The 12,979-nt window shown below is 40.1% G+C and overlaps 1 long non-coding RNA gene across 1 annotated transcript; it reads left to right on the top strand.

Moving 5' to 3' along the window:
- The first annotated feature begins 5,278 nt into the window (after positions 1–5,278).
- Positions 5,279–7,863, top strand: LOC138956170 (uncharacterized). Its single transcript, XR_011452532.1, has 2 exons — positions 5,279–6,171; positions 6,566–7,863. It is a non-coding gene; the product is annotated as an uncharacterized lncRNA (long non-coding RNA).
- Positions 7,864–12,979: the final 5,116 nt, after the last annotated feature.

The following is a 12,979-nucleotide window of genomic DNA, read 5'->3' as shown; positions in this document are numbered from 1 at the left end:
AACAATATGGCGCCAAGAGTCCCGAGTGCCAACGCGAGGCTTCGACTGCCGAGTGATTCCGAACGATTCCGAGATTCCGCGGAAATGACGTCACTGACGTGGATATAGCATGGGGGACTAGAGGCACGGACCCGTGGATATAGTCACTACCTTTCGAAATACCTGTTAGTCATACATGTTTACGAGGTCATGAGTACACTGAGTTCGTGGTGCGATGAAGCTGCAGTGTACCACACAGAAAAACAACACAAAACGGCCGTAAAGGGATAACAGTCATTCTATATTTGTAGAAAGGCGGGAGGGGTGTCTTCAGCGTCGATAGTCGGCGAAACGCAAAAACTTAAATGAACTGTAATTTAATTCACACCACCAAAAATGTTGCCTTCATTTTGGCCGAACTCATTTTCATTTTTTTTCAATTTGGAGGAAAGGAGACACCAAGAATTGCCGAAAACATCCGACATTTACAAGTCGAAACCGTTTTGGCCGTTTCTGCAAATTTGGCAAAGAAAGTAAATTCCAGCAACCTCCCTGATGGTAAAATGAAAACACAAGCAACATTTGCGCAGTCGACAGTTTTTGCAGTTGATGACCAACATACATGTTGTGTAGGTGACATTTAACAAGAGGCGAAGCCTTCAAGGCTCACGTAAGAAATCGACAAACAGTAACACAAACTCAATCACTCCGTCACACATACACACACACACACATACACAGTAAGCATAGGTGACACTGTGCAAGAAAGCGAGACACTAGATCTAGATCTGTCTGTCTGCATGTAGCCTACTTACAGGGATACGACGACTGCCAACTAGTCTCGGCCCGCTCAAAATAACAATGACCGAGACTTTCAGTAATTCCTTCGCGTGACGTCTAACCCTCTTACGTCATAATGTGACGTCTTCAAATGACGAAATGTTAAAGTTTCTACCACAGACATACACACGCACGCACACACGCACACACACACGCACGCACAGACAGACAAAGTTACGATCGCATAGGCTACACTTACGTGAGCCAAAAATGATTGGTGTCCTTGCACTCTCTGTCAGCCTCATCTGCCACTCACTTGTCTCTGTGTTATTGCCGAGATCCGATGGCGACGAGATGTGGACGAGAGGGCAATCAGTCTGGGTTGGCCAAGACACACACAGAGACATCCACGACGACGGTCTCGGTTAGTGAGACCAGCTGACGACGAGATTTTGACGTTAAGTGTCAGCCGAGACTAACAAGGAGGATGAGCGGTCCCCTTTCACTTTTCGGTTAATAAATCTTCATTATCCTCCTGCGAATAATAATGGCGACGCCGTCGGAAGAGGACAACCTGTTGTGAAAGCTGTATCCTTTACAATCTCTCCATCTGTACCATTATGGCTAATCTACTGTGATACCTGTGATAACTGATGATGATTACTGGGATTGGTTTTATGTGTTTGGTTGGTCTCTTCTTTTGGTAGTGCAATAGCGTTAATTATGGATTGTTGTTATCATCATTTACATAAAAACTTATCTGTTAATCCAAACAATGATATACTTACTGTGATGTTCTTAACTACACTTTAACATGGAATGTATGTATGTATGTATGTATGTATGTATGTATGTATGTATGTATGTATGTATGTATGTATGTATGTATGTATGTATGTATGTAGGTATGTATGTAGGTATGTATGCATGTGTGTTGATGTGTCGGTGTGTCATGTGTGCAAGTAAAAAGGGTATTGTAGTTGTACATATATTACTTTAGATATTTTTTTTGTTATCATGGGTTTTATGAATTTTCTTCTCTTATTCTTTTATAATTATTAATTAATGACCTATATGTGCTGATGACCAATTTAATTTCCTTTGTTGGATCAATAAAATGTTATGAGTTGAAATTATTTTTTTTTTTCTGTAGTGGGGAGTGGAGCAGAAAGGGATCAACATGTATCGAGGGTGTGTGTGTGTATGGGGACGGGAAGTGTGTGTGTGTGTGCGTGTGTGTACCCCCGTTTCCACAGGTTTGGTTGCCTAAATCACCATAAGGCAATCATCCACACGTGGATGGCAACCTAAACTCTGGATGGCAACCTAATTGTGTGGATGGTCGCTTCATTTAACACCGTTAAATTGACTTTTTTGACGGAAAGAATGTCATAACAATGTTCAAAATGACATTCTTTCCGTCCTCTATAGGCGACGAAATAGGTCAAATTTTGTGCATTTTTTAGTGCAAAATTCTTCGATGCCGGAGCGAGTACTGCACCCAGTGCTGTTGTAGTGCAAGTGCACTAGAAAGGCACTGCACCCAGTGCCGCCTCTTAGGTAACCATCCACACTTTAGGTGTGTGTGTGTGCGTATGTGTGTGTGTGCGTGTGTGTTTGTTCATGTGTGTGTGTGTATATGTTTGTTTGAGGGCGGGGAGGGGGGGGGGGTGCAGGGTAGAGGGCCTTAGGTAATATTTTGGAGGGAAGGATAAATTCAAAAGAAAGTTGCATGTGCTTTTGAGAGATTACCATTGAAATGGAAAAATGGGTATCTTCTTCTTGTCGTTCGCTGTTTGATCGTCAGTTCGGACTGCAGGGTGAAACGTGCTGTCCTCCCCAAGTCCTCTCTGGGGCCGTAGAGCTTCTTTTGTAGCGCTGTCTCCTCTGGCCAGATGGTGTCCCTCAGAGCACTGTGGTATGGACAAGCCTGCAGGATGTGTTCTGCTGTCTGATTCTTGCTACACGGACATAAGGGGTGGAGAACTAGCTTCAGCTTTGTGGCCATATGATGGTTTTGTCTGTTATGTCCAGTGCGGAGTCTGAATAGGACGACTTGTTCTTGACTCCGCTCTGGTTTTCCTCTTGTTTTTGATGATTGTCTTTGAAAAATGGATATATATTGCAGAGCTTGACCTATTGTACGAGAGGGATTGACTTCAAAAATGAGGCAGAGGTACAGGGACTTGCCAGGCGGGGGTGGGGGTGGGTGGGGTGGGGTGATAGCTGGACGGAGAGATCCCTTTACCTCAATCGTAGCCCCACCACCTGTCTGTCGACAAACAAAACCAATTACTCTCAAGGTACAAACAAACAATCAAACAAACAAACAAACAAACAAACAAACAAACAAGTCGCGTAAGGCGAAATAACAACATTTAGTCAAGCTGTCGAACTCACAGAATGAAAGCACTGCTTTTTTCACCAAGACCACATACTCGTAGTTTCGTCAGTCCACCGCTCGTGGCAAAGGCAGTGAAATCGACAAGCCATGCAGAATAGTGCGGTAGTGGTCGCGCTGAGCAGGATATACACGCTTTTCTGTATGTCTATTCTTTTTAGCTTAGTGAGTTTGTTTTTAATCCAATCATATCATATCTATATGTTTTTGGAATCAGGGACTGACAAGGAATAAGATGAAATTGTTTTTAAATCGATTTCGGAAAATTAATTTTAATCATAATTTTCATATTTTTAATTTTTAGAGCTTGTTTGTAATCCAAATATAACATATGTATATGTTTTTGGAATCAGAAAATGACGAAAAATCAGATGAAATTATTTTTGGATCGTTTAATAAAAAAATTATTTTAATTACAAGTTTCCGATTTTTAATGACCAAAGTCATTAATTAATTTTTAAGCCACCAAGCTGAAATGGAATACCAAAGTCCGGCCTTCGTCGAAGATTGCTTTGCCAAAATTTCAATCAATTTGATTGAAAAATGAGGGTGTGACAGTGCCGCCTCAACTTTTACAAAAAGCCGGATATGACGTCATCAAAGGTATTTATCGAAAAAATGAAAAAAAGTCCGGGGATATCATTCCCAGGAACTCTCATGTCAAATTTCATAAAGATCGGTCCAGTAGTTTAGTCTGAATCGCTCTACACACACACACACACACACACACACACACGCACAGACAGACAGACACACACACACACACACACACACACACACACACACACACACACACACACACACACATACACCACGACCCTCGTCTCGATTCCCCCTCTATGTTGAAACATTTAGTCAAAACTTGACTAAATGTAAAAAACCGTAGCCTACCATTAACCCATTTTGTAAAAAAACAAGTCGCGTAAGGCGAAAATACAACATTTTGTCAAGCTGTCGAACTCACAGAATGAAACTGAACGCAATGCAATTTTTTCAGCAAGACCGTATACTCGTAGCATCGTCAGTCCACCGCTCATGGCAAAGGCAGTGAAATTGACAAGAAGAGCGGGGTAGTAGTTGCGCTAAGAAGGATAGCACGCTTTTCTGTACCTCTCTTCGTTTTAACTTTCTCAGCGTGTTTTTAATCCAAACATATCATATCTATATGTTTTTGGAATCAGGAACCGACAAGGAATAAGATGAAAGTGTTTTTAAATTGATTTCGAAAAATTAATTTTGATCATAATTTTTATATTTTTAATTTTCAGAGCTTGTTTGTAATCCAAATATAACATATTTATATGTTTTTGGAATCAGAAAATGATGAAGAATAAGATGAACGTAAATTTGGATCGTTTTATATAAAGATATTTTTTTTTACAATTTTCAGATTTTTAATGACTAAAGTCATAATTAATTTTTAAGCCACCAAGCTGAAATGCAACACCGCAGTCCGGCCTTCGTCGAAGATTGCTTGGCCAAAATTTCAATCAATTTGATTGAAAAATGAGGGTGTGACAGCGCCGCCTCAACTTTTACAAAAAGCCGGATATGACGTCATCAAAGGTATTTATCAAAAAAAGAGAAAAAACCGTCTGGGGATATCATACCCAGGAACTCTCATGTACAATTTCATAAAGATCGGTCCAGTAGTTTGGTCTGAATCGCTCTACACACACACACGCACAGACAGACAGACAGACAGACAGACACACACACACACACGCACTATGGCATTCCGTTTGTCAAATAATTATTTGAATACTTTTTCATGTTTTTTTCACCAGTTTTAGCTAAATAATCATTATTTAGAAGCTCATGTGCTAAATAAGTAATTGTTTATAAACAATGTAAAACAATTCTAAATAATTTTTTATTTACGTAAACCATTCATTATTTACCTAAACAATTCATTGTTTACGTAAATAATTCATTGTTTACGTAAATAATGATTTATTTACGTAAACAATATATTATTTAGATTTATATTACATTGTTTATAAACAATCAGCAATGTTTCTAAATAAATCATTATTTACGTAAACAATGAATTATTTACGTAAATAATTCATTGTTTACGTAAATAATGATTTATTTACGTAAACAATATATTATTTAGACTTATAATACATTGTTTATAAACAATGAGCAATGTTTCTAAATAAATCATTATTTACGTAAACAATGAATTATTTACGTAAACAATTCATTGTTTACGTAAACAATGAATTGTTTAGCCAAGACATTTTCCATTATTTAGGGGTTTCTAGGATTCGCTTCTGAACTAAGTTTTATGTCTTTCAGTGATTACTATAATTGAATACAAGGTCTCTCCACACACTCTTATCTTAAAATAGCTGTTGTTTGGATATTATTTTGTTTATTTTACAAGCCGAGTACGAAAATAACTGATCTCAAACACAGTCTAAGGTCAAGGTCAATTAAGGGTTTTCTCTGCCGGGAGTGTTTAGTGTTTGCATTTTCTTGCTTGAAGTTGTTGAAACACAGTATTTTCCCCTTATGTTCTCTGTTCTGTTTATGTCCCAACAACATGCCTGTCTTTCCATTTCTCTTCCTTTCATCGTTTCATTTCAAAGAGAAAAGTAAAAACAGCTGTGAACCGTTGAAAAACGGGAAACAATGCCTCCTGGAGTGACTTCCCTTGCCTTGAAAGCAAGATGGAGAAACAGCGACCGGGCAAGAAGCGAACATATTCTGAGCGATTGTTACCAGAGGAGAGGCGGCGATACCATCAGAAGATTTTGGAGAGTGATGGGAATGATCCGTATGACATTCCAACCAGGTGCTGGTCAGCAAATCCGGACGATCTGCCAGAGCTGAGTTACATCAACATCGTAAATTATTTTGTGCTTGGCAAGAACTGAGAAGAGTGCATGTTGCTGAAAGCTTACAAACGTTTGGATTCCTACCGACTTTTTGTCTCTGGCTGGGTGAGGGATGTCAAGCGCTACAGCCCTGATGGCTGTCAAAACTCTGTCATTTCTGCAAAGGTAAGAATGTGCTTTCAGTTTATAAATATAATAATGAATGAACGTGAGTACGAGTGTTCTCTGTCTTGTGTTGCAGATTTCACTTGTAAGTTGCAGTTCAGGATATTGTGTTGAGGCTTTGTCTTTAATATATTCTTCGCTTTAGTTTGTATTCTGGACTACGACAAAAGCTGTAGATAGTCTTGAATATATTTATATTTTGAAATAGCTTGCAAAATATTATATTTATATATAATTATAATGAGCTTCATGTTCATATTCAGTTAAAAATCTGTTGTTTACTTTTCATTGTTAATGTTGTAAAGCACATTGACATTATGTGCGTCTTAGAGTTATATTCATTTGATTGACCTAGCTGAATGCTGATTTGTGCGATCTTCAATTTATGTTTCAGGTTCTTCATTCACAACGCCTTAATGAACCAGCACTTTCTCCTTGGACCATCGCCACTTTTGATGGCAACATACTGTCAGCACACTGTACCTGCATGGCCGGAGTTGGAGAAACCTGCATGGCCGGAGTTGGAGAAACCTGCACACACGTCCCTTCACCTTCAAGGAGTCAGCTGTTGAGTGTGTGTGACAGACCGCCATTTCTGTTTGGAATCTAACAGTGAGGGGATGCTTTGTCTGCGCAAGGACCACCCATACTTAAAAGTTAAATAGTCAAGTACCGGTACAGTGCCAGATTGTTATGACCAGTTCCTCCTACTGCGATTTCATGGTGTGGACTACTGTGGATAAAGTTATTGTCTGAGTATTGCCTGACTGTGATTTTTGGGCAATGTGTGTGGAGAAAGCTTTGAAAGTGTTCAGACTCGCAGTTTTTCCAGAGCTAGTTGGAAACTGGCTGGACAGAGAAGCTGAGCCTCTACAAGCAGTGGATGTGAACCAGGAGCAGCTGCAAACACAAGCCGTGAAACGCAGCAAGAAACAGTGACAATGCCAGACTCGCTTGCTCATGTGTGTGGGAAAACAAACATCATGTATGACTGTACACACAGAAAGTGGCCAGTAGTAAAGTTGTAAAGAGGGAGAGAAAAGAGGGCATGTAATGTTTTAAATCACAGTTCACACTCACAGAGAAGTCATTGTTCCATTCTTGTTTCATTTTATTCTTAAAGTAAAATCATGCACAGATGTAGGCATACATTTTGTTTAGGATCACTGACCACAATACAAAATCAAGTGCTACAAGTATAAATTATGATGCATACAGGACATTATTTTGTGATTGTTTTACATCCACTGCTGTGAATAACAAAGAATCATGAGCAGTTTGATTATCAACTTATTCAGCCAGGTATATTGTTCATTCTCCTTGTTCAATGTTTCCAGTGACACGGATTGGCTGCTTGATTTAGGGAACAAATAAGAGTGTGTGGTCCAGCGTAGTTCTGCATCAGTACAGTCAAGTAATACAGTGTTTAAATTGGCAGTGGAACTGAAAGTTAGTTTCTATTATCAACTAGTTCTGTTTTGATGACAACAAAATTGAACACACTTATTTCTGCAAAAAAGCGCACAGGTCTATTTATCATAATGAATAGTTAATGACTCACATGCCCACAGTATGTTATTTCAATTTTGAACATTTAGTGAAAGTGTTCTTCTCTTCACTTTGGCTTGATACCTGCAATACTGGTAGTGGTATGTTCAGTGTTGCTTGAAGTTGCATGTTATTGGTAGTTTAAATGTGTGCTCGCATTTCAAGTGTAGGCCATTTAATTTTGCAATGCTCCTGATCTTGTTTCCTGTGTAGAGGTTAATCAGCATAATTCCAACCTTTGTCAGTTGTGTCAATACATGTCACATTTATGCAAAATGATTTCAAAGTGTATGTTAATGTGGTGTGTGTGTGTGTGTGTGTGTGTGTGTGTGTGATAGAAAGAGTGAAATCTGCTCTTGAAATGGAAGGAAATAGCAGCAGGTCAGATCATATACACATGATACATGTATGTGTATTCAAATTCAAGATTCCATCCAGTGAAAACATAACAGAAAAACTGTTGCTACTGCTCATGTGAGACACCTGCATCAGAATTAGATACAATACACCACAGTTTAATTAACACATTCTTTAAACAATGCCTTTATCTTCAAATTCAAGATTCCGTCCAGTGAAAACATAATAACAGAAAGACTATTGCTACTGCTCATGAGAGACATCAGAATCAGATACAAGACACCACAGTTCAGGGGTGTTGCTAGACATTTTTATGTTGGGACATTTGGCCAAAACTGTCAGAATGCTTTAGGACATTTTGAAAAAATTTCGGCCATTATTTTGGCTCATCGAAAGTCACCGCAACATTGAAGCACAAGAGGTAATCATTGTCTTAGGAACACAGAACATATGTTGCATACTGCAACTGAAACAATCAGCTTTGTTGATTTAAGTAAAACACAAAGACACCAATTCTTTAAAACTTTTTCAAACCTTTAACTTTAATGTTTTGAAAGTAAAACAATAAAACTCTTCCAATCTTGACAAGCCTTTCAGTTGGAAATATGACTGGTAAATCACCAATAAAACATAAACACACTCTGACACCGTCACATAACATTGTGATTTTATCCATTGTTTTGAAGGTTTCCTGATACACGAGCACATCTATGGATCTTGCATGGTCTTTGCTAGCGAGGTGGTCAGTTAATGCTGAAATTTTGGCAACCTCCCCTGGTGAAAATATTTTTACATCCACCGTTCTTGCACAGTTTGCAAAACATGGACCCACCCTCATAGCTAAGCCATGGGTGTAGGCCTAGGGTGAGCCAATTTGCTTGAAAACCACGATTTGGATGTCGCTTTTCAATCTCAGCAGATGTCGATACGCCGGTGAATGTGACTGTCCTCTGCTAAGCTTGTGTCGTCTGCTTCCATCGACTCGACAACACTACCCCTATCACTCACACTGTCCACGTTCGCGGTGTTGCTGTTATTTTTTTCAGAAGCACCTACCTTGGCGAAGGGTAGCACACCGTGGCCACTGATCAATTGAGTTTTTTTCTTCTTTTTTGGTTGCGACATGATGTTCGGCGAACGCAAACGCTGAGCCTGAGCGGTCCGCAGAAAGTGTGGTTTCCCTTGTCGAAACCACTCTGGCAGCTATAGTTTTTGTCAATGGCTTGCGCTCAAAACACTGATGTTTCGTTCTTGGTATTCACGAAGAAAATAAACGCCAGTCAGTTGTCTAAGTACATCGGCAGCAGTTTTATCAATCAATCAATCAATGACGCTTATATCGCGCATATTCCGTGGGTACAGTTCTAGGCGCTCTGCAGTAATGCCGTGTGAGATGAAATTTTATACGGCCAGTAATTGCAGCCATTTCGGCGCATATTTACCTTTCACGGCCTATTATTCCAAGTCACACGGGTATAGGTAGACAATTATTAACCGGCTGTGCCTAAGCAATTTTGCCAGGAAAGACCCTTTTGTCAATCGTGGGATCTTTAACGTGCACACCCAATGTAGTGTACACGGGGTGGGGGGAGTTCGGACACCGAAGAGAGTCTGCACACAAAGTTGACTCTGAAATAAATTTCCGCCGAACCTGGGATCGAACTCACGCTGACAGCGGCCAACTGAATGCAAATCCAGCGCGCTACAAACTGAGCTATATCCCCGCCCAAAAGCCTGACCAATAAAAAACCCGGACAAACCTTGGCCGATTCAGACGAATACTCTTCGGACATTTGGCCGATAAGTACATGAAAGTTTCGGCCAAAGTAAAAAAAAAATCGGCGATTCGCCGAAGGGCCGATCCAAACGACACCCCTGGAGTTTAATTAACATATTCTTTAGTCTAAACAATGCCTTCAGTTTGAACACTAGGCTGTGCAAACATTGACAAGCCCAGATGATAAAGTGACTATTTTGTCCAGTGTTACCACTTCTTCCTCTTCCCTTGCAAACAAAAGATCAGTCAGAATATCAGAGTTCAAAATTGTGTACTTTCCCCAAAGAATACCGATAACTCGCTCAACATAAATTCTCAGATTAGCTAGTTTGCGTGTTGACTATCTCATAAGCTGTAAGCTGACTCTTCTTTCTTGTAAAGGCAGGGATTTTCACTTGTGCACCTCTCATAGCCACTAGTTCATTAATGTCAAATCCCCTGTCGGCCAAAATGACATCATTTTGTACAATATTGTCTAGATACCCACTATTTGCAGTGATGTGCTTGTCACTTGAAAGCCCACCCCACCCTTTAGAAATAAAAGAAATATGGCCTTGAGGTGTAATTGATATTAGGTATTTAATTTATGGTGCACAAAATTGGTATTACTATCGTTAACAGTTATACAGGGTTTTAAAACTATCGTTAACTGTTATACTTATATATAGCTATTCTGATGGACACGTGGGGGGATTCGGGGGCTGTGATTGGATGGTCTCACACATCCCTTTTCCGATCATCAAAGCATAACGCTACGAAAGTTGGCCATTTTTGCCGATATCCAAACGATATCAGCAATAACAAAGACGCATGGTTCCGGTTTCTTCCACGTGTATAAAGTACACGCATACCTCGCCAGGCTTGTGTCTGTGGCTAGTCGACAGACGATGCCATTTGCTGTGTGTGTGTTTTTGTTGTTGCTTACTGTACATGACATACATTACGTGTAAAATCCAGTTCTTTAACTGGCAGCAAACCTTGCAAATTTCCAGAAGCTGCAATCTGAAGCGACCTATCTCTGATTTTTGCAGACGATCTCTCCAATCACCAATGTTTAACACAAAATCAGCAAACTCTCCTGTCACATAGAACGTCCATTGTGTAGTGCAATGTTGAAATGAAGTTACTGGTCTGAAACATTTCGTCGTTTCTTCTGAGACAATCCTTGTTCTCTTATCATCTACAGATTTACTGCAGTCTTCACCACGCGAATTCCCAACAGAAGTCAGACTTTCGAACATACAATCTACGTAGGCAAGCATGATACGTCATAACGTCATACGATTCCTAAGATATTGACGTAATGCTAAGCATCCGGTTATCTTGAGTTTTCTCCGTAATACATGTCCGTGGGTTTTTCAATGTTCGGTTATTTCCGTGGCTTCATGCAGAAAGGGAACCGTCGTCTGCAATCAACGACATGGACCATTCTGGTCCTTGTTGCTGACAAAAACATGATTTTAACACAGAATTTAATGTCAGAATAGCTATATAAACGCTATTGTGTTTTCATCGTAGCAATAGGGTCCGATATTTAGACTCGAACAAGTATAATGCGACTCGTCTTCGACTCGTCGGCATTATACTTGTCTCGTCTAAATATCGGGCCCTATTGCTACGCTGAAAACACAATAGCTGTTAATATAGAGTTTCAAAACTATCGTTATCTGTTATATAGAGTTTCAAAACTATCGTTATCTGTTATATAGAGTTTGAAAACTATCGTTAACTGTTAAATAGAGTTTTGAAACTATCGTTAACTGTTATATAGAGTTTCGAAACTATCGTTATCTGTTATATAGAGTTTCAAAACTATCGTTAACTGTTATTTAGAGTTATAATATATCAATAGCGCGTTTCTGCGCGCTATTGCTAAAACTATGAATAACAGATAACGAGGGTTTCGCAAAATGGCGGCATGGTGCGCGCAAGTGATATTTCTATCGTTAACTGTTATATATAGTTTCTAAAAATAGCGATGGCGTGGTCGGATGTTTCGATGCCGGCAAAATGGCTGCTGAACGTTTCGTTCGAGCAGAGACATGTCTCTGGTTCGAGCGAATTTGCACTAAATTACTACAACATGATTTAGTAGATCAGGGATCGCGTTTACGCACGATTTTTGCGTATTTGACGCATTTTAAAAGTCGTTGGCGCGTTTTTTTCGCCGCGCCGCGTAAGCCATACGCAAAAATATTGTAACTTTTTCTTGTCTTCACGCAGCGCTTTTGCTCTGACTTAATAATCACCCGATCCTGAAACTGACTATAGGGCTCGAGAAGTGACGACACACATGAAATCTGCGCGTCAAAACTAAAGTCTGTTTCTTTTTGCATCGAAGTATCGCAAACGAACGTAACGAGGGTATTACCAGATAATGTCTTGTCGGATAATGAAACAGACATTAGCTGCTCTCCCATCTCGCGCTTCCAAAAGGCGGAAAGTGTGTCTAGTCGTATTAGAGCGGGAAACAAACTCGCAAGGCCCGAAGGTTGGAGACAGCAGGGGTGTTATTCGACAGGCGTGCGCGGAGTTCGACAGGAAAACTCGCCGTATTTAGGTAAGGAGTGTCTTTAAGTCTTTCGTGCGTGTTTTGTTTGTGTCTGTACGTGTGTTCGTAGTACGCAAAAATATTGGTCCGTGACGCGTTTTTTTCGTTTCGTTGCGTATGACTTACGCGTTTTTTAAAAAGCTAGCGCGATCCCTGGTAGATCATATTCAACTAACTGTCGTCTGATAAGTCCATCATTTCGCTGCTTCGTTTAATCAAGTAATCAAATCTTCGTTACAGCTAGGACGCTTCCTGTTTTCACAGAAATATTGGTCAGTGTCAGCTTGACCCGTTCTAGCTACCGCGCTGTGTGCGGGTCAGTTTGTACACATACGGCTGGCATGCATGCAGTGGGCAACGGTACACGATGCGAAAGCATGCAGTGTTTTCCAAAACGCGCCTTGGGGGATGTCACTCGGGAAACACGTTGTTTTGTGTTTGTTTTGAAAAAAACCCACTGTTTTGTGTAATGCGTCATGGTCTTTTCCGCGAATATTCAGTAGGCCTACCGTCTTCAAACCGCACACGTGGAAAACGGTACGGCCGAAAGTACAAATGATAAAGCTAATATTAAA

Source organism: Littorina saxatilis, unplaced genomic scaffold, assembly GCF_037325665.1.
Source record: "Littorina saxatilis isolate snail1 unplaced genomic scaffold, US_GU_Lsax_2.0 scaffold_1782, whole genome shotgun sequence".
NCBI classification, from domain to species: domain Eukaryota; kingdom Metazoa; phylum Mollusca; class Gastropoda; order Littorinimorpha; family Littorinidae; genus Littorina; species Littorina saxatilis.
Note: the sequence above shows the minus strand (reverse complement) of the source record. Positions and strands in the feature narration are given on the sequence as shown.